The sequence below is a fragment of the Scylla paramamosain genome, chromosome 10 (assembly GCF_035594125.1).
Source record: "Scylla paramamosain isolate STU-SP2022 chromosome 10, ASM3559412v1, whole genome shotgun sequence".
Lineage (NCBI taxonomy): Eukaryota > Metazoa > Arthropoda > Malacostraca > Decapoda > Portunidae > Scylla > Scylla paramamosain.
The window spans coordinates 10,155,001-10,160,000 of NC_087160.1; the positions used below are offsets into that span (position 1 = coordinate 10,155,001).

The 5,000-nt window shown below is 42.5% G+C and overlaps 1 protein-coding gene across 7 annotated transcripts in view; it reads left to right on the forward strand.

Moving 5' to 3' along the window:
- Positions 1-5,000, forward strand: part of LOC135104229 (afadin-like) — a 213,835-nt gene that overhangs the window by 13,386 nt on the left and 195,449 nt on the right. The window lies entirely within an intron of this gene.

Here is a 5,000-nt window from a genome sequence, read left to right on the forward strand (position 1 = left end):
AGGAAGAAGGAAGGAAGGGGGAAAAGAAGGAGGAGGAGGAGGAGGTAGACGGCCACTCCACCTCGCCCTTAGGAATGTCAAGGCTGCGTGGTTCCTGCCCTTGCCTCCTCCTTCCCCCTCCTCCTCCTCCTCCTCCTCCTCCTCCTCCTCCTCCTCCTCCTCCTCCTCCTCCTCCTCCTCGTCTTGCCCCCAAAGCCACTACAACCTGCTTCAAAATCGCCACCTCTCTCTCTCTCTCTCTCTCTCTCTCTCTCTCTCTCTCTCTCTCTCTCTCTCTCTCTCTCTCTCTCTCTCTCTCTCTCTCTCTCTCTCAATAACAACAACACTGAATGATTCTTTATACTCTTGATACTACTACTACTACTACTACTACTACTACTACTACTACTACTACTACTACTACTACTACTACTACTACTACTACTACCCCTCGGTACTTTCATCTCTTTTCCGTCTATGATAATTACCAGTGAAGAGGAGGAAAGGGGTAAAGGTAATGAGCCTATACCACCTCTGTAGGCCTACCTGAGAATGAGAGAGAGAGAGAGAGAGAGAGAGAGAGAGAGAGAGAGAGAGAGAGAGAGAGAGAGAGAGAGAATGACATCACGGTAAAGCCTGTGTGTGTGTGTGTGTGTGTGTGTGTGTGATGAAACCTGATCCCTATGCTTCATAGTGGGAGAGAGAGGGAGAGAGGGAGTGAAGGAAGGAGTAGTAGAGCAGGAGGGTCGTCATTCTACTCCTCATACGCCCTCCTGAACCCCTCCTCCTCCTCCTCCTCCTCCTCCTCCTCCTCCTCCTCCTCCCCCCTATATATCATAAGCTTCGTTTTTTGCTTTTACCTCTCTCTCTCTCTCTCTCTCTCTCTCTCTCTCTCTCTCTCTCTCTCTCTCTCTCTCTCTCTCTCTCTCTCTCTCTCTCTCTCTCTCTCTCTCAATGACCTCATTATATGCAGAAGAGCCCTGACCGTCACCACCACCACCACCACCACCCCCTACCCTACCATCCCTCCACCACCATGGCCGCCACTACCACTATCACCACAAGCAGCATTATCTACAACCATCATCATCATCAGTAGTAATAGTAGTAATAGTGGTGGTGGTGGTGGTGGTGGTGGTATAAAATAGCAGCAGTAATAGTATTTCCTTACCTTCAGTACACTTGTATGTTTTCCGGTAATGTTTTGTAGGTAGAGTTATCGTGATTCTCTTTTTCCTCTATGGTATGTTTGGTAATGTCCGATGCAGGTATTATATAGACTGAAAAAAATGTTGTATTATGGCTTTTGTTTACTGTTATCGTTTCCAATTCGCATATTATGGCTACCTAGATGTTTTTGTATTATTTCCTTTTAGCACCGCTGTATCAGTTTAGTTTTATCTTATCTATCACTGGAAGATTATGTTAAGATTACGATTATTATCTTTGTAACTCTTCTTTAACAAAAACCCTGACTGCTTTACGTTCTGAAGTTATGAGGACTAATAAGTATGTTAATATGTTTGGACATGGAATTAAATTATTGAGTTTTTCCCCTAAGTATTATGGATTATCGAAAATGTTTAGTAATTATTCTTTTTTTACATACCAGTCTTCATAATCATACTCAACCTCTTACCATCAGACAATGCCTAGTATGATCTTGTTATTGACATTTACATAATAATGCTAACCAAAACACAGCTGACATTTAGACTATAAAAGCATTCGGCCAGTGTTCAGTGCTCTGTTCTCTGAGGGGGAAATGTGGGCTGGACTCATCGCTTTAGTCAGTCAGCCAATTTAATCCAATAACGTGTTACATAGAAAACGATGAAGTCACTCAGTATGCATGTCCGTCACTCAGTCAGTCAGTCAGTCAGTCAGTCACAAGCCAGTCTGTCTGCCTAATGCTGGGGTGAGGTGTGAGTCACTGGGAGAGGTGAGTGACCAACGGAGGGAGAGAAGAAGGGGAGGGAAGGAAAGGCCACTTATACCTCCCTCTCCTCCCTTCTTCCCCCGTCCATCTTTCTTTCTACTTAGGAGGCCCCAGGGAGGAAAGGTGGGACGTCTAAAGGGTTAGTAGTAGTAGTACTAGTAGTAGTAGTAGTGGAGGTGGTAGTCGATGTTCTTGCTGGTATGAGAGAGAGAGAGAGAGAGAGAGAGAGAGTGAGTGAGTGAGTGGTGCAATCCTCGTGAGGTGGCGGCGTGCGTGTGAGTCATTGAAACCAACCAACTAGCCGCTCGAAGCGTTTGAAGCCTCGAGCAACCTAGCCAATTTCTCTCCTCAAATAAACAGTCAGCGACCTTGCTTGCAGAACCTCACGTACTGCCGCCGCCATCACCATCATCACCACCACCACCATTACTACTACTACTACTACTACTACTACTACTACTACTACTACTACTACTACTACTACTACTATGACAGCTAAGCAAGAGAGTACACCACTGAATTTACAACGAGTATGGAAATTATAGAAAGCCAACGAATTTTATCTTGCTCTCTATCTACCTTAAGTGCGCGTATGATGGGGCGGAGCGGGGCGTGGGGGCATGTGGTGATTGGCCAGGAATTCGTGACGTCACCAGGGGAGGCAAGAGCGGGTGCTGATTGGCGGGGAATTCAGGGCGTGTGCACTGATTGGGGAGGAATGTGTGATGTCAAAGAGTACCCTAGGAACTCACTAGTGTGTGTGTGTGTGTGTGTGTGTGTATATATATATATATATATATATATATATATATATATATATATATATATATATATATATATATATATATATATATATATATATATATATATATATATATATATATATATATATATATGAGAGAAAGAGAGAGAGAGAGAGAGAGATTCATGAATTTGTAAACTCAGTGTTGTCGTTGTTGTTTTTTTGTGGTTATTATCATTGGTATTGTTATTATTATTGTTATGTTTATTATTATTACTGTAATTTCCATTATCATTGTTCATTCCGCCATGACAACAACAACTACTACTACTACTACTACTACTACTACTACTACTACTACTACTACTACTACTACTATTACTACTACTACTACTACTACTACTACTACTACTACTACTACTACTACTACTACTACTACTACTACTACTACTAACATGAAAGTTAGCTTAAGTACGCAAGTAATTTCCATCGAAAAAGAGAAAGCTCTTACTTTAGATTCATAGAAAAAAAATAATAATAAAAGAATAAAAAAAGATACATGAAACACAGAAGTATGCCATGAGAATATTTTTTTTCCTCCGTACGTTTCATTATTATTGTTTATTTATTTATTTATTTATATTGTGATATTGCTTTTCTCACCTTCGTGTTACTGTTATTATTGTCCAAGTGCTGAAGACAGTTATGTTTTGTGGGTGATTGTGTGGTCTCCTGACGTGGTGGTTGCGTGGAGGTAGTGGTGACAGTGGTGGTGGTGATAATGATGTTGTTGTGTTGGTAATGGTGACGAACATGTGGTAGCACTGCAGCTGGTGGTGATAACAATGGTAATATTACTGTAGTAGTAGTAGGAGGAGGAGGAGGAGATGTGATGTAATTTGGTGTGATGTGATGTGATGTGATGTGTGTGTGTGTGTGTGTGTGTGTGTGTGTGTGTGTGTGTGTGTGTGTGTGTGTCATCACCCTATTCTACCTGTCATGCAAGGGTCACCTGAGGACTAATTGTTTTACTTTTCACCTCTTGCCCTCCCCACAGTTAGCTACCTTTCACCCCATGCTTGCTACTATCTTCTGCCCTCCCTTTTCCCCTTTACTTCCCGCTTAACCCTTTCCTTTTTTAGCACTCATTTCTCCCCAGTAGTTTTCCCCTCCTCTCCCTTCTCCTTTTCCGTCTCTTCCCAGTAGTTTACCTTCCTTTCTCGTCTTATCCTCTCCTCGTCTTCCATTTTCATTTCATACTAGGTTATCACATCTCCCTCTTCCCTTTTCTCTTCCTGCCATTTTCCTCGCCCTTCTGTTCCCCCGCTTTTCATTCTTTCCCTTCTCGTATTCTGTTTTTTCCCTTCTGTCGACCTTCCTCCTTTTTGTCCTCTTGCTTTTTTGTTTGTTTTTCTGTCGCTGTTATTCCTTCCTGCCTCTTGTTTTCTTTTTTTTTCTTCTTTTCCTCGACCCGTCTCTTTTCTTTTCCTTCTCTTTCTCTCATTTTTCTTCTTTCTCTCCCTCTCCCGTATTTCCTCATCTCTCCTCTCTCTCTCGTCTTTCTTCCTTCCCTCCCTTTCTTCTACCTTTCCTCCATTCCTTCCTTCATCTCCCATTTTTCTCCCTCTCCTCCATCTCTCTCATCTTTCCTCCTTCCTTCCCTTTCTTCCACCTTTACTATTTCTCACTCTCACCTGTCTTTTCTCTATCGTACCTGTAATCAGTAAGTCTCAAAGGACTGTGCGTATGTTTACCTTGGCATAACTTCATTTTCCTCTGTTACGTGAGGTGATGGTGGTGGTTGAGGAGGAAGAGGAAGAAGTGGAGGTGATGGAGGTTAGCTAGTGAAGGATTAGGTTATGTTTATATATTTATTTATTTGTTTATTATTCATTTGTTTATTTTTTATTTTTAGTATTTTTTTGGTTGATTTATGTTGCGTTATTTTTTTTTTTTTTGAAGGGAGGAAATGTACTGGTAAGTTTGAAGATGGTGTGTGTGTGTGTGTGTGTGTGTGTGTGTGTGTGTGTGTGTGTGTGTCTGTGTGTGTGTGTGTGGTGATAGGGCTGATTGGATGACTGTAAATGATAGGAGTCACGGTGGTGGTGGTAATTGTGGTGTTGTTGTTATTATTATTATTATCAGTGGTAGTGGTGGGGGTGGCAACGGTAGTGGTGGTGGTGGTGGTGGTGTAGATGATGGAGTCGGCAGGGTTAATGATACTAGTGCTATTAGTGGTGGTTGTGGTGATTGGGGCGACGGCGGTGGTGTTGGTAGTGGTAGTGGTGGTGATGGTGGTGATGGTGGTGGTGATGGTGGTGATGGTGGTGGTGATGGTGG